Consider the following 23,751-nt stretch of genomic DNA (forward strand, 5'->3'; position numbering starts at 1 on the left):
CCTCTATAAATGGAGAAGAAGGTGGGATAATGCAATATTGACTGCGGAAATGTCCCATGGGGGAAAGGCTTAAGCACCTTCTTTCCCTTTCTGGCTGGATTTGCAGTTTCTACTGCTGTTGTTCTGTTTTAAAAAAAAAGTTGGGAGGCAGACAACTTCAGCCTTAGACAAGTGATCTGAGAAACTGAAGGACACTTTAACATACAGAGGAGAAAGTAGGAGATCGCTAGTCCCACTATGCTATAACACAAAGCATTCTAGAAATCTTTGGGGAGGGGACACCCTGAAGGCAAATATTCTTGCCCATCTCTCTCCCTGTTCTACAGAGTTTAGCCAAAAATCAGAATCACTCGCCTCTCGTCTAAAATACGACAGTTCAAGCTATTTGTACTACTTAAATCTGCTGTATAAATCCAGCTGCAACCAGGCTTTCTGGGATTGTGCACACATTTTAATAGTTTCCTATAAAATCCATATATAACAGTAACTGTATTATATTATACACTTTAGTCTGTTAGATATCATACACATTATTGAACAAATGCACCCTTGTTATGTATGCTAATACTAAATGCAAGGAATTTATTTAAAAACAGTTTTAGAAGGAAACATTCCACTCCAGCAAACGCTTTTTGACTATTCACAAGTCAACATTCATTATTAATTTTTAGGAACTACACCGGCCCTATCTCCAGGTTTATAATGTGAGGATATAATGTGAGGATGCATTAGAGAGGAGAGGAGAAAAGAAAGGGGAAGGTTAGATGCCATATAATCTCAAAAATAAGTTTAGGGAACATTTTCCTTCAGCTACTAACAACAGCATTCATAAATTTAGCTGAATGCAACACAGGAAATAAAATCCACAAACTCTATCCCCCAATGCTCTTAACTAATGTAGAATTTTCCTCAAAAGCTACTCATTTTTCTTTCATTTTATTAAAGATTTGCAGAAATTGAACTTTGCAAACACGTAAGAGCTTTTTATTTGCCTGAGAATGCTAGTGAAATACTTCTTTATTTCCTTTATAAATGTCTCATAATTATCTACAGTTGAACCTCTAAAGTCTCTATTCTGGGATGGGGAGAAGAGAGAATAGCTGATCCACGAGAAGCAAATTAAAACCTTAGCATGGATGCTAATGAAACAGCATTCATGCTCTGTTACAGGAGGGTCTACAAGTTCAAATCAATTTGCTTTTTATACTTTCTATTTACATTAGAAGCACATGCCGCTTTATAGAAGTGAGCCATGGGCAACTTACATTCACCAGGAGTGATGCCTCAATGCCTTCCATAAGAGCTGCATCAGGAAGATTTTGGGCATCACATTTTGAGACTTTGTTTGGAGTCTTAGACAAAGATGTGCTCTCCAAAGCCCACATTCCTGGCATGTTCACACTCCTGTCTCAGCAACATCTATGCTGGTTTGGTCATGTACACAGAATGGAAAGCGGCAGGAGCCCCAAGGACATGCTCTACAGGGAGCCAGCTTCAGACACTAGGTCAATTTGGCAGACCACCTCTGTGTTACAAAGATGTCTGCAAATGTGGCATGAAGGCTGGCAACATTAACCCATCAGTCTGGGAACCCCTTGCAGATGATCACAGTGCCTGGAGACAGCCAGGTTGTGTACCCACAGCAGTGACCAGAGGAGGAATGACCGCTGGGAGGAGCACAGAGAGAAGGAACGTCATGGTGCACCTGCAGCAGCAAAACTGGATGCCTTCATCTGCCCCAGGGGCAACAAAACATGTCTGTCCCATATCGGTCACTACAGCCACAGCAGTTGCTGTAATTCTCCAATGGTTGACATTACCCACCCCCCCCCCCGAAGGCACTCTTTTCCTTTAACTCCTGAGACAGACAGATGCCAACACGCAACTACATTGAGTAGCCAGAACTATGAATGGTTTGAATCAGTATAAGGCTGTTCTCATACACTCGATATACCATTTCATAAATTATGTTTTTGCTATCATCAATTCTCTATTATTTTTACACAACAATCAAGCTTACTTTGTGAGTTTTATTGCCAGTTTCAGTATTACATTTGTCTGTTTCCCATTTTCATTAATTTGTTAATTTCCCAGTTCTATAGTGCTTAATTTAATAAACATTTTAGTCCAGGCATCCATACCAATGGAATATGATCTATCGATTATCATTTTCCAAATTTTCCAAATGCAAAATACTTACAACATCCCGCCTGCATATCCTGAGGAATTGCTTAGGTGGGGAATGAGTTGATCAACAGCTGCCACTTAGGAACCTGATTTCCATATGCTTTGTCCTGCTCATGAGCATAACCAAGCAAGATTTTCCATTCCTCTCTGGGGAATTTCAACTGAAGGGCTGACATATGCTTACTTCACTTTGTCCTACATGACTTTAATATGACTAATTTTTCTTTTCTTTGCAGCTCACTTATTCTTTACTGAAAGGCCTGTACAGAGAAGTTCCCTTTTCTCCACCGATGGAATTCATGCAATCGCTTTTTCTTCTAGTTTTTAACAGGCTGTAGTAATTTACATCTGACCTGTAGATATCCAGAACAGATTTCCGCAAACAGCAGTCGAGTTCCTGGAAAGTTCTTTGTAGTTAGAACTGCAGCAGTTTCCTCTGCAGCAGCCATGATCGGCTTTGTGTGATGATAGTATTGCACATGACCTTACAGCTGAAGTCTAGGATTGCTGTCGAAGCCAGACTTTCCTTGTGGGAGGAGAAAAACTAGCCCAAAAAGACAACTAGGCAGAAAAAGCAGGATTTTAAAAACAGAAATATGGGACAAAATGCCTAAAATTCTGCCATTATGTCCTGTCATATAGCCACTTCTCCTAGTGACTTCTTAATTCTTTCGTATTATTTACTCCAGACTTTTTTTAAAAAGCAGTAAATGAAAACCATAGGTTAAGAGCATTTTAAGCCAAGCTCTTCTCCCTTTATGTATGAAGTAGTATTAATATTAGGAAAATCCACCATGAACCTTAGAATCACAGAGTTGGAAGAAGTCCTGTCTAACTCCTTGTTCAATGCAAGATATCCAGAGCTAGAACATATAACAGGTGGTTGTCCATTTTGCATATCCAATTCTATATCAGTCTTGAACTGCAATCCTCATCCTTCGCTAGTTATGCAGCTTATGTGAGGTGAATCAAAAGAGGAGGCAAAATAGGAAGTGAATAGTTCTTCCTTACCCCCCTTGCTAGGCAGTGTGGCTATCATTTCCTCTTCCTTCCTTTGAACATACCTGAGTAATTCCCTTTTCTTGCTCATAACTTCCCTCACCAACCTGAACTTATTCCAGGCTTTAACTTTCCTATGGCTAAAGCTTTCTCCTGAAGCCTTTTTCTTGACACTACCCCTACAAATCTGGGCTATTAGACCTTGGCAAGCTGTCCATCATTCCATTTCTTGTAGATGTCATTTTTATTTTCAGTTCCAAATTTAAAAAACCCAAATCAGCTAATGTCTCAATATTTAGTATGTCTACTAGTGAGTAAGCTCAACTGGGCTCAGTAGGGCTTACTTCTGAGTAAACGTGCTTCGGCTTGCACATAATATATATTTACATCCATAAGATAGTTTCTGGGAAATATTCAAAGTTGCAGAAAATACATTTCATTATAACAGAACCGGTAAGATTGCAACTAGGTTTCAAAAATTATTTGCCATGCTGCATGGGATGGTACTGAGAAACTTCATCAACTGATTAGCTTATGTGTAATGTGTAGAAAGCTTGCAGGATTTGATTATTTTAAAATGTAGAAAGAAGACTGTAGTTCTTATTATTCAGACATTTGAATGCACTATACACGTTTGATATAAAATTTTAATACAAACAACACACCAGCCTGATTTTTCCATCTTTTTATGCTCATAAAATCATTTATACAAGTCAAAAGGTTGCCGAGAACTTCAGTTTCATTGCTCACTTAACATAAGTGGGGAAATTAAAAGGTGTTTTTTAGAACTGAGCAAAGGAAAAATACAGAATCATAAGCTAAACATATCCCCCTCCTTCATATTACATGAAATCATTTGCATTGATTCTATATTTAGAGAATTTTATGTAAAATGTTAATATGATCATATATACATGATCATATATACAAAAAATCCCTTCACATTCCCATCAAGAAACAAGTTCTCATTTCAGATTGCAAAGATTACCAGTAGCCTGTGGTTGGGTAGGTAAAATCCCCATGGTAAATTACTTCATGTAATCATTACTATGTGAGCCAAAATCTGTAAAAATTTAAAAAAGAAAGAAAGAAAGAAAGAAAGAAAGAAAGAAAGAAAGAAAGAAAGAAAGTCATTTCAGGAAGATGCAGAAATCCCCACACATGCGACAATAGAATTTATTACACATATTTTAGTTTAGTGAAATTCCACACACCAATCTAGAGGTTCCAAACACTTGGTTTTGGAGGAGCAGGGGAAAACAAATCACCTTATTAAAATGGGCCTTTACCACTGATGAAAATGTAATGTGGACGTTTTAAAATGTTGCAGATATAGTTATGGAGAATAATTAACTTACAACTTGAAAGTTACAAGTTAAAACACAACCTGTAAAATGTAATTCCTGGAACAGACAGAGGGGTGGTGGGTGGAACTGTTTAAAGAACATCAGAAATTGTTTTGCATTTAGGACTTTTTTATACAAGGTTAAAATTCCCTTTGAACCTCTCTTGTGCTATTTATGCATCTGATCATGATTCACACAGATGAAGAAGTGGAGGGGAAGCATTTGTAATGTGGGTGAGCATTCTGGTCAACTTACATATTTGCAACAAAAATGGGAACCCCCCCACCCAAAGGGCACTGGAAGTAGGAGCAAAAAAATCAATGGCCAAAAGAGATGTTTTTATTGGAGGGTGTTTTGGACCCAACTGGTCCTTCTTCAAGGAAACTGAGAGTAATGATTAGGGTGTTGGAGTAGTTCAAATCCCCACTCAGGCATGAAGCACACTGCACCCGGTGAGCCACTTTGGGCCAGCCATGCTCTCTCAGGCTAATCTACCTTACAGGGTTGTTGTGGGGATTAAAAGAGGAGCAAAGAACCACACACATCACATTGAGCCCCATGAAGGAAAATGTGGTACATAATTGTACTTTTTTCAAAAAAGTAAGCATGTAGATGTGCTGTCACTTCTTTTCTTATGACTGGCTCTGAAACTTCCTGAGAATTCTCATTGGTCACTAGGCTGTTGAGGCAACAAAGGAGGCAATAACGGAACCCAGAATTCCTCCATTCGTCTCCTGCCCAAACTTAAAAGGGGATGTTAAAGCAGTTATACTGCTTCTCTCGCTTCACAGCAGGCCCCTTTGCAGAAAAAAACCATATCTAGGCTAAGAATGGTTAGCTGGGGAATTAGCTGTTCACAGATCAAGAATCCTTTTACGGATACACGAGCTAACTCTTTTCTTCTCACAAATACACAGCCTTCAAAACCTATTAACTACTGTATTTTATTCTACAAATTCCAGGTTACCAGTTTTCAAACAAAGCCCCATTTCAACTGGTAAGTCTCTCACTAACTATCCTTACTGCTTATCTACACACTGGATTTCCCCTTTGATACTATTAGTCAATTGTGAGATGTTAAAATATGAATTACTGGAAACAAGTGTTGCTGTAGCTGGGTTTCGAACTCACCTAATATGTTTTCTGGTAAATAAAGTTTGAAGGATGCAAGATTATCATTGTTGTTGTTGTTTAGTCGTGTCCGACTCTTTGTGACCCCATGGACCAGAGCACGCCAGGTACTCCTGTCCTCCACAGCCTCCCGCAGTTTGGTCAAACTCATGTTAGTAAGATTATCATAAGGAATATTAAAATCTAGAAATGTGACAAGTAGTAAGAAATACTAGTTCTTTTCACAAAGACAATTGCCAGTGTTTTTAACCATAAAGTGCTGCATTGTGAAAATAATAAAGAAAGCATGTCTGTCTAGTTTTTTCCACTCCCCTTGTACAAATGGAATTACCAATGTATACGCCTCCCAAGGTGCAAAGCTCTTCCACCTTCCATTCCTGTTGTGATGAATGTAGCTGACCAGTGTCTCATTCAGCAGTCAGCTGGTTTCCAAGGGGGTTCAGTATGCCCAGGAAGGGCTTAGCCAAGCAGAGCAATGGGCCATAGCAAAGTGGATTATGCTTTTGATGCAATTCTGCAGTTTAGAAGTTACATAGCTGTGCACTTCAAAAATGAAGCACAATATTTGTAAGATTTCAGTACTTTTTTTTTCTAAAACAAGTTACATTGTCCATAATAATAATAATAATAATAATAATAATAATAATAATAATACAAAATCAGAAGTACCAGCTAACAGAGTGGGACACAGATTCAGTTAGTTTTGGAATAAAAAGGTAAGCTACACGTTCTGTGTCCTTTACAACCCAAAGGAATTAGTGAAGTTTAATAACTGATGAGAGTGAAAAATTATATTCTGACAGTTTCTTTTCCAGAATGCCTTTAATAGGAGAGGCTACACCTCATGTAACATTCACTAAGGAGGAGAACACATATGTGCTGACATACTGTTCTTTATTAGCAAGCTTCCATTTCAGTCAAATGGAGCCAGTGATCAAGAGTGAAATTTGGGAAGAATGTAAACACAAGTTTTTAATCTGATGTTTACTTTGCTATGCTTCTACACAGAGTGTAGTTTTATCTAAGCCTTGGGTCATGTTGGTGGAACCCTGGTAAACCCTTTCATGGCTTCCCACAATGTAACGCATCATTAGTCCCTTGAAGCTAAGGGTCTCATAAGAAAAATAATTTTGAATAATTTTGGTTCTGCTGTCTTTTTCCCCCTCTCCCACTGACTATCTTCATATCCTCTCTGCAGTATGGACAGAAAACAGTCTTCCAAGTCTTGAATCTTAAACAAAGGGTATTATGATAGAGCAATGATCACAAGAAAAGGTAAATTACAGTTCAAAACATATTTGCTGCTTATCCCGTACACAGTTTAGCCTGTAGTTTTAAATCCGCAGGAATAACACTTTGCCAATTACTGAGCGTTTATGTTAATCTGATTACTCCCCTCATGAACAACCTTATGCTTCTGTTTAAGGAATTTCTTACTCTTGAATTTAGAGAATTTGTTCAAAGTATCATAATCATATTGTAATTTCTAGCTTCCCTAATGTTTAACATCCCTCCTGGCTCTTTACCTGGCACATTTTTTCACAATCTGCCAAGATGCTAATTAAATTAACAAAGAGAAATGAACCAAAGGGAGAAGTTTCTGAGACAACCCAAGTCATTAAAATTTCACTCCGAAGCTTGATTCCTTCCCCTCCTTTTCTTTCAATGGTTGTTTTGCTTTAAGACAATGTGGTCAAAGAAGTGTGAATGTGTGATGTGTGTAATGGCAATGGAGCCAGTGGAAGTTTCCATTGGCTTTGCAGCATTTGCATAACTTGGTACATAAGCACACACAGCAGAATTTAGGATTCTTGGAAGCTACTGGGGGAAAACAGAGATCCAGAAGTGCAAAAACAGGAATCCAGCCATGAGCTCCAACAACTTAGATAGTCTTGCTGGCAAACACTTTAATGCGAGGGAAGCTAAGGGAAGGAATAGCTGTTCTTACCATAAGCATCATATGAAGTGGTCTCTGAGCAGGTTGCGTAGCTGCCCCTGCAACTTGGAGACAGAAAACGCCAAAACCTCAACTTACTTTGTTCTTCCTGTTGAGGTTCAGTCCCACTTCGTGGAACAGCATAAAGCAGTGATGCCCAACCTGTAGGCAATGGCATCCGTTATGTCCTAGGGCCCTCATAAAATGCTATGAATATTTGTCTGAATCCTTTTTCAAGGCTAAGCTTCCACTTGCCCCCTTTTGAAAGATCCCACCAAGTGCATGTCATTTGACTGGTCTTTCCCTTATCTGAAGCAGCATCTTAACTACAAGAGCAGGGTCTTTTGATGAGTGTTTAATCTTTAGATGGGGACGCGGGTGGCGCTGTGGTCTAAACCACTGAGCCTAGGGCTTGCTGATCGGAAGGTCGGTGGTTCGAATCTGGGTGAGTTCCCATTGCTCAGTCCCAGCTCCTGCCAACCTAGCAGTTCAAAAGCACGTCAAAGTGCAAGTAGATAAATAGGTACTGCTTGAGCGGGAAGGCAAACGGCGTTTCCATGTGCGGCTCTGGTTTCAGGAGAAGTGGCTTAGTCATGCTGGCCACATGACTCGGAAAAACTGTCTGTGGACAAACGTTGGCTCCCTTGGCCAGTAAAGCAAGATGAGCACTGCAACCCCAGAGTCGTTCGCGACTGGACCTAAGAGTCAGGGGTTCTTTACCTTTACCATTAATCTTTAGATATAAACTTGTCTTAGTTCCATATATAATTGGCAGAAGGAACGTCACTGCTCTGAGCCTGCTCAGTGGATTCCTTCGTATGTTGCATTAGAAAGATACCTATATTATTCACCTGAAATTATTCATGAGTGTGCCCCATTTACTTCAATGAGTCTTATGCAAGAGTAAAAAAAATACTAGCCCAAGTAATCATCTTACAGTGCAATTCTGGACATGTTTCCTTCAGAGTTGAATTGCTAAACATTTTATTCTAAAAGGGGGGGGGGGTTCTAGTTGCTTGGCACTTCACTAAATATTGACTTTTACAAGCCAAGAGACATCAAGGCTGTTAATTTTGAGGTGTTACTCCTAAACTACCTCACAAGATATGAAACGGAGGATTGTGAAAGCATATATATTGCCCACCTTCTCTTTATTTTGGATACTGCCAAAGTAATTGAGGAAGAGTACCTGATTAGCGTGGGACTTTTGCCACATTTTAATTACACTTCAGACTTTTGATGTATGAACAAATACAAAGATTAAAGCTGAATACAAAGATGGAAGTGGAAAGGAATCATTAAAGGATCAGATAATAGAGTCTTTAAAAGATATAGACATGGTTTTCTTTAATCCATTGGATAAAATACAACTTTCAAAGTAACAAGCTGTTTATCTACTGTTACACATCCAATAGCCTAATTTTGCTGCAACATGCCATACATGTATGTGTCACACATTCCATTTCATACTCGGCAATCACATCTTTCAAAATACATGTGCACAAGAACACTATAAACAGCTTATATGTATATAAACTGACGTTTTTATCTAAGACTACAGATAAATGGAAACCAGGGAAAGAGAAAGATCTCATTCACATCTATAGATGCATGCATTTTGCATAAACAAAAACTGCAAATTTAAACACATGCAGATAAAATTGCCTCAGGGGACAGATCCCATTTGTAGAATGCCAGTTGCCCCATTTTATGAAATATTCCATATGCCATAATACACCTCACAACCTTAATTGTCCCAGTTTAAGAAAGTACTTACAAGTTTCATAAAAAGGTACTCCTTCACTCACAGCAGGATAAGCACCTGCATACATATTTGTCTTCACTGCTTGACAACATTCTGCAACTCTCATTAATTACTGCATGTAGTTCTAGGTTGACATTTGATTATCAAATCACCTTGGCCAATTACTCAATTAAATATCAACTGTTTGATAGACAAATGGACACACACACACAAATCAGTTAGTGTCTTTGTTACCCATTGTTTTTCTTACATGCCACCCCCCCCACTTTATGTATTTTTATAGTTTGTATATACAGTATTTATATGATCATATTCTAGATCTGGGATTTCTGCTGAAATTTATGGATTTTATGCAACCTGCGTAATCTCACAACTTCTCCTTAACTGAAAAGGAAATTCTCTTTCAAAACAAAAACAAAAAAACCTCTGTGACAGTTCATTAGTAAGATTCCCAAGTATTTCCCCCTCCCCCCAAATCCTTAAGAGGACATAGCATTTCCTTTATTTCTGTATGGGGGGGAAATCACACCACAATGTATTTCTCTAATTTATTAACAGTTGTATGCTGTCCAATAACCTAAAATTCTCTGGAAGGTTTACAATAATAAACACAAAAACAACACAAATGCAAATAGGACATATAAAAATAAAATCAAAAGCAAGATAAATGCAGCTAGAAGACGCATAATAACCTCCAAGGTTAAAACACAAATTTTAAAACTGAGAGGACCAGACTAATACATGTTGTTAGAAAGGTCTTGTTGAACAGAAAAGACTTGCTTTTGGATATATAAGCAAGTTATATTATACTGTTCCCCATATTTAAAAAATATTATACCAAGTGACCCACTGGAATTTCCCCAATATTGCAAAATAAAAGTATGCTATTATATTGGTAAATATTGTCCAGGAAAACATATGAAAAGATGCACCCTTAAGGTTAAAAAGGAACATTTTTGCCTGGCGCCTAAAGGTGTATAATGAAGGCGCCAGGCAAACTTCCTTGGGGAGAGCATTCCACAGATGGGGAGCCACTGCAGAGAAGGCCCATTCTCGTGTTGCCACCCTCCACCCTCCGAACCTCTGGAGGAAGAGGCACACAAAGAAAAGCCTCAGAAGATGGTCTCAGGGTCCGGATAGGTTCATATGGAAAGAGGCAGTCCTTGAGGTATTGCTGTCCTGAGCCGTGTTGCTGAGCCGTATTGAACCAAAATTGCTCTTTTGAAGGTAAACCTATTCAGATGCAGAGGCTGATTTTTGTAATCTTTTGTAATATGGTGCCCTGTGCTAGAGCAAAATTTGGCATGCCCAAATGGATCTTGTCAATTATGGATCTTCTCAGTTTTGCACCCCCTCAGCAAGGCGCCCTGCGGGGGAGAGAGTGCCCACTCCATCCAGCGCTGTCAGGTGTTCTCTGTCTGCACATGTTTATAACTGCATGAGGGAGAGCAGGGGAAGGGGTGCTGGTAAGTCCTGCTCTCTTGAACCCTTCCCCTTGTTTGCAGGTTGCCAGACATGCCACTAATGCTGCGTCTATTTTCCTGGACACACTCAACTTCCCATTCATAATTCATAAGTTACCAGCCAAAACACTACCAAGTATACTGGGTATGGCTACTTAACTAGGTTAACCAAGTACAAACCATCATGTGAATGAGATAAAGGCACGCTCAAAACTCTTCTTCTGTATCCAGTGCCTTACTTAAGTGCCTTATATGCTACCAACAGCCAATTTCAGTATATACACTATATATCTATATATCAAAAACCTACTCCCAATGCTCTGTGACCAGAGAAAAATGAAGCAGAAGGGTCTATGATTCTCTTATCTAATATTCCTTCTGGCTTCTAGCCCTTTTACTAAATTTTAAAAGGCAACATTTTCTTGCCAAATTCCTTTTCTGCCCAACATGACTTCCAGCAACAGCATTTTACCAGCTAGCCACTAGCTGTGGGAACATTGCATGAATGCCACAACTCACCACAAACAATGCCAAAGACGGAGACAGAGTACTGTTTTCTGGAATGATGCCAAGTAGAAAACTTTCATAGGCATGTACATGCCTGATCTAATGCAGGAAACCAAAGAAAAAGATACTGGAATCAAATGGGACTGATTTTAGATCAAAGCAAGCAGGGATCACCTGTTTAAGGAGACACCAGTTTGGGATTTAACAAGGCCACACATTTACCAGAGTTCTTAAACACAGGAAACGTTTAACTCAAGACCATCCCAGAAGAAAAAAAACTGTATGATGCAAAGTCCACTCACCCAATCTCCTGGCACAACCAAGTTCCCAACAGATACAAAAACGAACACAAGGGAATCCTTGTAAGCTCCTTAACAAAAATCATTTAACAGCCATCAGCGGCAAGGTGCTGCTGAGAGCTGCCTACTTCACCAGCTAGCAAGTTCCTTCAACCCTGTAAATGACCTGCTCAGCTGCTTTGTAGGGATAAAACTTTGCATTCACCTGCTCCAATGCTCTTCAGACTAGGGGACCCTTTCTCCATGGTCTGCTGCCATGAGAAGCAGCCACCTGTGTCCACACCCTTCACTGCCCCACAAGCTTATTCACAAACACTCCAATACCATTCCTCAAATTGCCAAGAAAAGAATTTGAAAGGTACATGGAATCTTCCATATACATATCATCACCTGATAGGTGCCTAGCTGATATACAACTATTCCCCTCTGCAGACCGAAAACCTTACCAAGCTCCAGAACAACTTTCCTCCATGCTTCTTCTATGGCCACTGGGCAGAATTTCTACCCAAGCACAATGGTCTCCTGGAAACACATGCCTGGTGATACTGATGCACCAGGCCTCAGTGACTGCTTCCCCCTAAGATCACATGCTCCCTTATCACTCTCCTTCTCTAGTACTGCTGCAAAGAGATGGGAAGCTTTCACTGTAGATTAGCCATAGCGTAGCATTAAGTAGCACTGTGTTTATATTTGGAATTGCTTTATATGTATGTATTTCTGATATTGTAAAATCACTTTGAGATGTTTCATAGGAAGCAATTCAATAATAATAATTTTTATTAAAGAAAACCCAAACCCTTTACTGTCGTAAAACATAACTATGGTTTGTTAAACCATGTGCAAGACTTTGGGGGCTTGTTCCCACCATGAGCAATCATGAATGTTGCTATTGTCATCCCTGCACTATGTGCCTATACCCCAAGACATAAGACATAAGAAATGTCATATATAGGATTCTTCTCACCACTCAGCTCCTGTGAGATCTCACATTCTCAATCCACATCCCAAACTTCTTGCCCTGCACTCATGCTTTTTACAAGGTCAAAGCTGTCCTTCAAGCCTGTAACCACCTCCTTCCTTACAAGCTGTGCTGCAATGATACATAGCTGTCAACGTTTCCCTTTTTTTAAGGGAAATTCCCTTATTCCAAATGGGATTCCTTGCAAGAAAAAGGAAAAGTTGACAGCTATGCAAGGATAGGAGAGCCCCATCTGCAAACCTCAGATTCCCCACATGGTTGCTTCGAAGAACAACTATTTGCCCTGCTCCCCCCAGTAATAAAATATAGCTTGGATCTGGAACTAGCATAGAATGAAAAAGACACCAAAGTTTCTACCACCTGATTAAGCCTTTAGGAAGATTTATGTGTGTTGCACAGCAAAGGAAACAAAGGTTACTCCATCCCCATACTAGTAAGCTACGACTATTCTTACAATGGACACAAGGATTTCAGGTAAATCAGGGGTGTTATTTATATTTCAGCTTTCCTCCATATTATTTACTGACCTTTGCATTGAAACTAGTACCCTGCTATAAACACACAATTCCTCAACTCTTTGCACCTGCATAAAGGTTCCAGGACTTGAGCCCCACCGTAGCAAATCCATTTAGGCAAAAATATCCATTGCCTTTCCTCTCATAACAGGACTTTTTCTGGTTTACAAATGGGGAGTAAACTCTGTCCTATGCTTTCCACTTTCCTAGAAACATGGGAAGCTGCCTTATATTGAGTCAGTCCATTGGCCACCCAGTTCAGTACTGCCTCCACTGACTGGCAGTGGCTCTCCAAGGTTTCAAGCAGGAAACCTTTTTCCATTTCTACTTGGAAATGGCCCAGGGACTGAACCTGGGACCTTCTGCAAAGCAGCTGCTCTAGCTTTGGGCTACAGAGGCTTCCCATGCTCTGTTAATACTGTCCTCGGGAGATCAGCTGGAGCTTGAAAGGATTTGCTGTTACAATGAATTCTTCCAACGCAGGTAAGTGCTTCAGGATGCTATCTGTGCTCACAGGCTCTCCATCCTTGGAGTTTGTCTGGAAGAAGAACCATCAGCATCTGCCTTTTGGCTGGAATCCAGTGTTTGATCATTATCTGCGTGGTTTGACTCACACAAAAAAGAATGCAAGGATCCATGTTGTGTAGCACTCAAAACAGCAGGAATGCAAGCTGCCGAGATGGCTGAACTGCGGAAAGTGGAGCCCCAAAGAGAACCGGGGAAAAGAAGAAACCTGTCTGCAACAGAAACTTTCCCCCGAGATTTTTGATAATGAATACACGCAATTTGACGCTCGTATAGTATACCCTCATCAACTTACAGAAAGCAGCTGTGGAATCTCTCTGAATGGAAGAGTTTTTCTCCCAATTACTTTGTGAACACGCCAAAAAAACAGATCAGGCACTCTGAATGCGATGACAGTTTATTTCAATTATTTATGGCAATTCATCACAATGTACAGTAATGGTACTTGTAGACTAGTGAAGTCTCTGTAATAAGAACCCTCAGTAGAGCACTCTGCCTACTGCTTCACTTACATTAGACATTACTGTTAATATTTTATGACTGCTTACTGTAATACGACGACATACTACCACATTTTTATATGTATGGCTATGAATTTATGCTTTCATTCTGATGTACACCTGCCAGTAATACAATTAATCCAATAAGCTTTCAAATTCATATGTTCATAAGCCCAAATGCTGCATAGCAGGCAAGTTCTGTTTACCTTTATATATCAATTATGCCACATGTTATAAATCCTATCGATCTCAGATCTCCCAATGAGTACTTTAAGGATAGAGGTACAAGTATGCATGTGTTTGAATACTGCAAGGTATTTAAAGAAACAGGGCAAAAATGTTTATTTTTACTTTACTTAGTTCAGTTCTCTCTCTAAGGAGAGATTGGTTTAAAAACTCCTTTTGACACATGGAAAAGGAATAAAGCAAAATAGATATATATTGGCATTAGCCAATACTGTAAAGGCACTTATATTGAAGTAACATTCAAAGTCCTGGTTTTTGCAACTTATTTGCTGTAAATGCCTCTGAATTATATTCTTTGAAAGCTCTTGGAAATGTCTATATTCATTTTTAAAGACATCTCTATATAGCTAATTGAAATTTTATCAGCTAATGAAAATACATTGTTAATTACTTTAATTCTGCATCCACATGTTCATTATTCTCTCATACTGTATGTATATGTGTGTATATATATATATATATAAACACATTAAACAGTGTTTGCTGTTTATATATTTATTTAAAAAGACTGTAAATTACCAGAGTTTTATATAGAATAATCAGTACATTCACACTGTAAAAATCCATTTCAGTGCATGCAGTTGCCATGGTTAAACACACTGGTACGATACAACAAGCAAATCAGTTTATGATCAGCAGACATAAGAATATCAAATGTGAGATTTAACCAAACACAGCCTCTCTCCTACGACAGTGTAATCTGCAGACTACAATCAGCAGCTGAAAACTTTTGCTAGCCTTGGCAGCCAGCCAAAATTTATGGGAACTACCAACCCTGCCCCTGTCCTGGATCAGGAGAGTAGTGAGTTCTCAGCCATTGCATCAAACTGAACATTGGAAGCATTCAAACGTGCTGCTTCCAAATCCCACCGAAACATCAGTGTGTGTGTGCTCACCCTTCGCCTGAGCTTAGAGTAGGTTGAGACCTTCCCTCTGATGTCATGCTGAGCTTCAGAGGCATTTCAAAGCAGCAACAGCCTCAAATAAGGGTTTGGGCTCCACCATACCTCATGCTGAGATTCAGAGGATCCTCTTTTCTTCTGAGCCAGCAGAAGGGTGGCAGCTCATTCCTGATGTCATTATGGCTTTTATAAGCACTCGTTTTTCCAAAAGCCTATGACTCCGATCTCCAAAAACCGGAGATCAGAGACACCACCTGTTTCTTGCTTGTCTAAAAGACATGCTCATCACTGTTCAGTGCATTGCGGATCCCCAGAAAATATATTTCTTGTCCACATATTTTCAGTAAAACATCTTGACTTTCCTTATCTCTACAGAGATAGGATTCCACAGTAATTCTGAAACCGCCATTGGCTGGCACCCCTCTTCTAAACACTTTTATATAAATTAAAATCACATTGATTTTAATTTAACTTGCTTTTGAATGCACTGAGGCTCAGGAAATAAGTAAATTAGGCAGCTTTAAAAGGGAAATGCCAGCCTTAATTAGCTTATTTGTGCCAGAAATCATTGTTTTGCGGAACTGAAACGTATGATTTTAGCAGTAGTAGCAGAAGACGACATTGGACTTACTGAGCATGATATTGAAGAAAAACCTTAGAGCATAGCTTTCAAGGGATCTCGTCCATGCATACCAGCCCTCCTTGATTCTTTCAAACTAGTATTCTACTTTCAAGCTGCTATGTTTTTTCTGTACCTTTTGGCTTTTGAAACTGTCAAAATTTGGTAAATACTAGGAGCACTATAGGCAGTTAGATTAATCAATTTACATACCTGTGGTTTCTCAAGTTCCCAAGCCTAGTCATGTGTACACTCTCTTCATTTTCTCAGGTAGAGAGAAAATAACTTCTGCCAATGTTTGTATTTGGCTTCCACACTGCCATCTATAGTCAACAGAAGAAATTAGACATCTATTAAATCTCTTGGTAGTCTCATGTCACATCCAAACTCTAGCCTAGATTGTGTTAAAGAGACTCAATCATTCCCACTAATAATATAGGCATAAAGATAGCTACAGTTTCTTTTGCAGCACAATTCTATGCACGTCTACTCAAAAGAAAGTCCCAGTGCATTCAGTAGGGCTTAATCCCAGGCAATTTAAGTACAGGATTGCATCCTTGAAGTATTTCTTCTATATTAACTCAAGACCATGTAAAGGTTAGGAAAAATAAGATGCATTCATTGTCTTAATATTTAATACTTTACAGCTTTCAGGGGGGGTTACAATAACATATATAGCAACATTAAAACATCCCTGATTAGCTTTGTATGAAATACACACACACACACAAATGTGCAATAAGCAACTATTTAAACGTTATGGTTATTCTATAAAGACAACCCATATACATATCAGAAGCTAGTACACAAACCACGTATGCTAAAAATGTAAACAGAGGTTTCCACCGCAACCCTATCGGTGCCTACTCAAAAGTAAGCCACGTTAATTCCAAGGGCATACAAGATTGCAGCGGAAGCCTAGCGTACTTCTGTGATAGAAGTTTTCTCCATTCTATTTAAGTTGCAACGTACATGTTGCCGCATTGTCCATTTTCTAAAGAGTACTTCTGTGTTAGAATCAAGAGTGTTTCATGCAACCAATTTAACACATTGCTCTCCAACAAATACCCTCAGCCCTGATTCCCCTGCCATGGTAATATTATTCTCATACTCTGCTAGTCAGAAAAGCGAGACAAGCTGTCTCCTATAAGAGGTTTTGTTTTCCCCACATGCACGACTTTCCTGCCAGTCATCAGAATTGTTGTGTTAGATGCGTTTAACCCAAAATCTGAACACGCATGGACAGCAGCAATTTTATCTAACACCAGACTGTACTGCTTCACTGTATATCTTGCACAGCACATACAGCAGCGGACTCGTCTCCCTCTCCCTGGAAATTACTACTCTAGAACTGCTGTGTTCTGCACATGCCAGGCTCCCTGCCCGCTCGACGACGCCGAGCCACTTGTCAAGAGGCACACACGCTGCTCTTACTCTCTTGCCCCTCGCTTCGGTACTTCTTCGGTCCAAAACCCCAAGTAAAAAAACAAAACATAAGCAAGCCACGCTAAAAGGGGGGGGGGACCCTCTCCGTTGCCATTAGCCACACAACACGCACACAGAGCTATAGGTGCAGTTACATGCATATGTATTTTTAGACAGCCAATGGAAGGGGGGGTGAGGAGCAAAACAACCGATTGCCACCCCCCACCACCACCGCGAATAACCACTCACTCTTGCAGCCCTGCACCTCCATCCAGCAAAAGCAAGGCAGCAAGTTGTGCGCTACATCTCTCCCTCAGACACACAAACAGACCCCACCGAGGCAGCAGCCGGTCTCCCGATTGGCTCGTGCCCTACTCGCCCCCCTTCTTCGCCGCCGCCCGCATGGCTGCAGCCACCCGGGGCTGACAATGCGGTGGAAACGGGTGTTGCCCACCTGCGCACATGGGCTGCTTCTCCTCTCGCGCTCGCTGCCTCCTGGTGCCGCAGGATGAAGTGGCGGCGGCGACGGCGGCTCCTTGCAGCTCCCTGGGCTTCCCCCTTCGCCCGCCCCTGCTCGCTCAGCCCGCTCCAAACAGCCAGGGGGAGCCTCGCACTGCGGGTGCCGCTCCTTCGCCGCTTGGGATTCCTAGGGAGGGAGGGAGAGAGCGAGCTCCCCGCCTCGCCTCGTAGGTCCACGAGCCGCTACTCCCTCCCCGGGAGGGAGCGCGTGAGGGAAGGAGGAGCGCGCGAGCGCGTGCTCTCTCCCAGGCACGTTTCTCCCGCCGGCTGCCCTCGCTTGCGAAGTCCCGGCGCATCTATAGCCGGCGCCCTCCCCTCTTTCCTCGCCCTCCTCCTCCTCCCTCTTTGCTTTTTATCACATGCCCGAGTCTCCAGGCGCCTCTGGCGCCGCTCGGTGCGCGCAGCTCTCTCGCCAGCCTGCCTGCTGCCTACACACAGCCAGGCCGCCCCCTCCGCCCGCCTGCACCACAACCTGACTGAGGCGCACAGCGCGCGCACACACACACACGCGGAGAGAGTCAGTCCGTCAGTCAAGTCACCTGACTCCGCTGCTCTCCCGGCCGCCCCCTTCCTTTTCCTCCCGTCGCCGACCACGACCGCCTGAAACACTGGGCCAGCCCACCTGTCTGCGCCCCCTCCCAAGCAGCCGCGCAGCCACCCACCCAGCTCTCCCTGCCAGCTAACCACCCACCCACGCGGCCTCTCGGAGAGAGGAAGCGGGGGAGGCGGGCGGGCCGGGGTGAGGGGGAGAAAGACACACACACACACAGAGAGAGAGAGAGGCCACGCGGAGCCCCCTCGCCTTCCACGGCGCGCGCGCACTGCGGACGCGCACACGCGCCTGCACACTTTCCCGCCGCCCCCGAAAGGGCCGCCGGCGGGTAAACTTCAAGCTTGCCCCCACCGTGGAAGAAAGGAGAGAGGAGGCGACGGGAAGTCGAGCCGCGCGCTAGGAGATAAGAGCGCACGCTCTCCTTTGCTGCGGTCACAAATCCGTTGCACAGCCGAGCCAGGCGCATCTAGGTCTACATGGAGGAGTGCAGTGAGCGGAAGTGCTTGGATTTTAAATAGTTTTGTCTGCCTACGTCAGAATCGAAACTTGCTTACCTTGAAAGGTGTCCCTTTTGTCTCACGTAGCACAGGATCAGGGTGCGGATAAAATGACCATCACTCCCCCCACCTGGTGGTAGTAAATCTCAACACCTGGCCGCCCACGACAGAAGGGTTGTGTTTTAGTCCGCTGAAGGAACTGGCGCCGGCGTTCTGCTCAGAGCATGGGTACACCGAAGTGAATTCCAGTGATTTCAGTGGATTTGCAGCACAATCTGATGCACATCTACTGAGAGAAGTAATGTCTGCGCTGTGCGCAGTGGGGTCTTCTCCGCCCCTCCCCACCCCCATCCCCAGTAAGTGTGCACAGAATTGCTGCCTTGAGTCCTAACAAGTGTGGTTAGAAATATAGCCTTGAATAGGGCTAACTCTAAAAAGAAGTACCTAGCTTCTCCATTGAAGTCCTATACATCCTGAAGAATGTATAGGACTAAAGAAGTGTATCTGAATGTGTATCTGAAGAATACACATCTCAATGTGTATCTGAAGAAGTGTGCATGCACACGAAAGCTCATACCAAGAACTAACTTAGTTGGTCTTTAAGGTGCTACTGGAAGGGAAAAAAATTTTTTGTTTTGACTATGGCAGACCAACACGGCTACCTATCTGTAACTATACATCCTGGTTACTGGTGCAGCAGGCAAAAGGGCTCTTTTAAGCAAGTTCCGCTAATTGTTCATCTAATCTTTCCAGTCTTGGAGATACACAAAACTTAGTCCACAGTGAAATTAATTGTGCTTATAGAGGATGCTTGATCTGAGAATGCATATTTGAATTTTAGGAACATCAAATGAATTAAATCCAGGCTGGCATAAAAACAACAACAACTGGTCATTTGGGCTATTAATTTTGGTGAAACCAAAGTTTTCTGTTGAGGCTACAAACTATTCTACAGCACATCACTGAGGCTACACAGTTTGGGGACAGTAGCTTTTACACAGTGGAGGAGGAGAGGAAATCAGATCTAGCTAACTTGTGATTTTTTAAAAACCTCAAAGTATGAAGCTTCTCACAGCATAAAAATAGGCAAGGTATTCCTGCTTGCCTTGACTAGGTAAAAACTATAAACACACACATATAGAGAAAAAATACTGTATTGTTGGGACTCTGGTGTTTTCCTCTAGTATTTTGCACTAAAGTGTGCAATCCATATCTGGTAAAGTAAATTTCAATTGACAAAAAGAAATTCTGTTTATAACCTTTTTTAAAGAAACAAACAAATGGGCCCTCAATAGAATGTCTCTTTACGAAGCAAGACCTGCTGCTGTTGAGAATTTCAGCCACTCCATTCCATTTTCCTTCACTCTTTTTTCTGTCTTGCCCCCAATGTTCAGTGAGTATTTTTTGGTCACCGAACATGCTCAGTCCTCCTTGGTTTGCTTTGACAGTCCCCCTCTGCACACATACTTTGGAGAATTTCCCCTAGTTTCTGTACTTCTGCACCTTGCAGTTTCCTTATGCTTGCTGATACATCCCTCCTTTGTGTAGATGACATCATTCATGCTACATTAAGCAGGAACTCTGTGTCTGCATACATAAAAGCAAGTAAAGGGGACCCCTGACCATTAGGTCCAGTCGTGACCAACTCTGGGGTTGCAGCTCTCATCTCGCTTTATTGGCCGAAGGAGCCGGCATACAGCTTCCGGGTCATGTAGCCAGCATGACTAAGCCACTTCTGGCGAACCAGAGCAGCGCACAGAAACGCCGTTTACCTTCCTGCCGGAGCAGTACCTATTTATCTACTTGCACTTTTACATGCTTTTGAACTGCTAGGTTGGCAGGAGCAGGGACCGAGCAACGGGAGCTCACCCCATCGTGGGGATTCAAACCGCCGACCTTCTGATGGGCGAGTCCTAGGCTCTTTGGTTTAACCCACAGCACCACCCACATCCCTTGGCTGCATACATGCCATACATTTAAAGCACAATCAAGTACATGATTTCCCTGAAAAACTCCTGAGAACTGTAGTTTACCCTTCACAGAACTACAGTTCCCAACACACTTTAAAAATTACATTTCCCAGGATTCTTGGGTGGGGGCACTTTAAATGTACCATAAGTACACAGCCTCACAACCTGAACATAGGAAATAAAAGGGACTGGTCTTTGTTTCTCCAGGTTAAATTTCATCTGTGTAAAACATGTAAAATAATAGCATACAATGGCATCCTGTAACATCATTTTCATTGCATCTTTGCTTTCAGCATATCTGAATAACTCCCAACTCTGCTGTTCAAACTCAGTTTCTTGTGAGCATTATGGTTATCCTTCAGCTAATTTTATCACATCACTTTGTGTAGCCAGAAAGTCTTGCAGTCAAGGCTTCAAAGTCTACACTAGAAAATAAGCTACACAATTCACTAGCAGCCCACTGGGTACATTTCCCCCATATTCTTGTACATATAACATACATCACCAACATAAATGACAATAATTGTGTAAACATGCTTTAGATTCCAATATTAAAATGTTACTTATTTGAGGGGGACTTTAGCTGCAAATTATTAAAAACTAGTAGCTCCTGTTAGAATATTTCATACATGAATTAATATAGACAATTTACTGACATTCCTAAATATATATTTTTCTTTAACCTTTTTTTTTAAATAAAACTCGAAGTATGAAAATATTACTAATGTTCTAGAAATGCTACCCTTCCTTTTTTTCAAGAAGTCTGAAGCAACCTTGGTTTTTGCAAATATTACCAAAGATGTATGTGCAGATAGATGATGATAGATAGATGATAGATAGATGATAGATAGATGATAGATAGATCGATAGATAGATAGATGATAGATAGATATTGTTGTGTTTGGAGGAACTGTGTCCAGTGCCAAAGATTACACCTTCTTTCCAAGCAATTTCAGTTTGTTTCATTTTAATTGTGGCTGTCAAAATAAAAGAATATCAGAATACAAAAGCTGTTGTATATGTCTGGGGAGAAATTACCTCTGAACACACAATGAGCCATTTCTTTTTACCCTATTTAAACAAATGAAGCCTGTTCGCGATTCATAACAAAGTTTCAGAAAGATGTCCCCAAACCCCATTAAGTCTAGGGGAAAGTGGGTAAGAAACGCTCAAAAGGAGACAAACACTTTGTGTATGTCTGGTGCCTCTATCTGTGTCATCAGAACTTGTATTGATACTGTTCAGTTTCTCTGCCATTGAGAATTTTCATATTTCCAGATAATGAATTGGCGGACTCTTCAAGTGCTTGTTTGGTCTTCCACATAATTCAGCTTTTTGGAAAAACAACAACAGCTCTTTTTCAGAACTATCTATGCTATAGATTCACCATGGGAACAGGTACTTTGGGAGTTTATTCATGCCACAGCTGATGTGCAGCAGCTGAACTGAAAAACACCTGAGAGTCCATATCCAGCCCTTAGTACACTTCTCCAGGCCATTCCCCTCACTGGCCCCAGTCTGTGCCATCCTTGAGTGCTTCTGCCTGGCGCAAATGTTTCCTTGAGCTGAGGAAATGCTTCTTGCTTGCCTTGAAGGAGAGATGTGCATGTGTAAACCTTTGGGTTTTGTGTAAGCTGGTATGTAGCGTACTGGACGAAGAAAACACTGACACCCATTACTCCACACAACTTTGCCTCTGACTACACCTGCAGCCCCATAAGGGAAAGCAGCCCTATCCACCCCTGCACTAAAATGTGATGTGATACAAGATTATGTGGGGATGAAGGCAGATTGTCATCCAGCTACTGTGGTTGCCATTGTACAGCCCAGGCTGTTTTTGCTTCCTGCTTGGCTTTGTCCATTCCACTTGACACAATGGTTGATCGGGTATCCATTTAACTTGTTTAGCTCTGAAGTTACCTTGCTTAGTGCATGTTCTTGGCACAATTGTGCATATTACCTGCAACAAAACCTCTGTGCATTTGTGACAGTTCGGTCCTCTATGACATTAAAAATTATCCTACATTTTCTTAAATCCGAGAAAGCTGTATGAGCAGCAAAGGCACTGTAAAGAGCATGGAGGAAGTAATGTCAGCCATTTAGGCAGGTGATAAATCTACAGCTGTGCAAAAATGGGGTTCACTTCTCATTTGACCAAAGTGAACATCTGATGCCAAATTGGGGGAAGCTCTACAAGTTAACATTAAACAGATCAGCTCTGGCAAGCTGCAGTGTGGACAACACATAATGTGTGATTTTCCAAGAAATCTAGGAAGGAGATCAGTCTGGTACAAGGAGCGCTGTTTACTCATCTTGATGAATAACCCTTTCCCACACACTGTCCAAGACCAGACTTATGTAGCTGGACTCTCTTTCCTAATATTTATTTAGACTGGCTTCATAGTTCATACTCCTAGAAGTGTTCCACCTTCCTCAAACTGGTGTAGAACTTAATGTCTTAATTTTGTTTAAAGATCCAGCCCATATAGAAATGAACATCTCTTCCTCATACGTTTTTCCGTCTTGGCTGCACAGCCCTCTCATTAGTAGGGCCATTGGTCTTTAGCTGGTAGGCTGACACCTACTTGGCAGTTGGACTTGCACTGGCCTAATGTGGATTGCACCAGCATTGCCATTACTTTTTGTTTGAATGTTTGGGCTTGTTCTTAATGGGCTCTCCCAGTTGTGTTATTTCACATTCATGCTAATTTGTGCTCATGATGCTTTCAATACTACTTGCACCTCCAGAACATGTGGGGTGATTATACTGCTTTATTTCCATTCAGTGCATATCCTGTAACTTCCTGCTGAAAGCCCATAACTTTTCATAACATTAATGTTGTGATTTGTTTTCTTTTGAATTTGTTG

General features: G+C 41.5%; 3 long non-coding RNA genes across 4 annotated transcripts in view; 1 reads left to right on the forward strand and 2 right to left on the reverse strand.

Annotated features, from left to right (window-relative positions):
• LOC310762103 overlaps window positions 1–9,642 on the forward strand; it is a 23,052-nt gene extending 13,410 nt beyond the window's left edge. Inside the window, exons 2-3 of the long non-coding RNA XR_014547863.1 lie at window positions 5,495–5,529; window positions 6,862–9,642. This is a non-coding gene — a long non-coding RNA (uncharacterized lncRNA). The remainder of the gene's footprint in view (window positions 1–5,494; window positions 5,530–6,861) is intronic.
• Window positions 1–18,702, reverse strand: part of LOC310762097 — a 67,100-nt gene extending 48,398 nt beyond the window's left edge. The window contains exons 1-3 of one of the 2 annotated variants that reach the window (XR_014547856.1): window positions 17,799–18,702; window positions 16,133–16,242; window positions 567–4,249 (exon numbers count right to left, since the gene is read on the reverse strand). This is a non-coding gene — a long non-coding RNA (uncharacterized lncRNA). Of the gene's footprint in view, window positions 1–566; window positions 4,250–16,132; window positions 16,243–17,798 lie in introns of those variants that run through there. The other variant, XR_014547855.1, reaches the window with a different exon arrangement.
• Window positions 8,930–14,814, reverse strand: LOC310762109. Its single transcript, XR_014547869.1, has 2 exons — window positions 10,598–14,814; window positions 8,930–9,748 (listed from the first exon to the last, which is right to left on the reverse strand). It is a non-coding gene; the product is annotated as an uncharacterized lncRNA (long non-coding RNA).
• Window positions 18,703–23,751: the final 5,049 nt, after the last annotated feature.

The sequence above is a fragment of the Podarcis filfolensis genome, assembly GCF_964270895.1.
Source record: "Podarcis filfolensis genome assembly, chromosome: 4".
Taxonomy (NCBI): Eukaryota; Metazoa; Chordata; class Lepidosauria; order Squamata; family Lacertidae; genus Podarcis; species Podarcis filfolensis.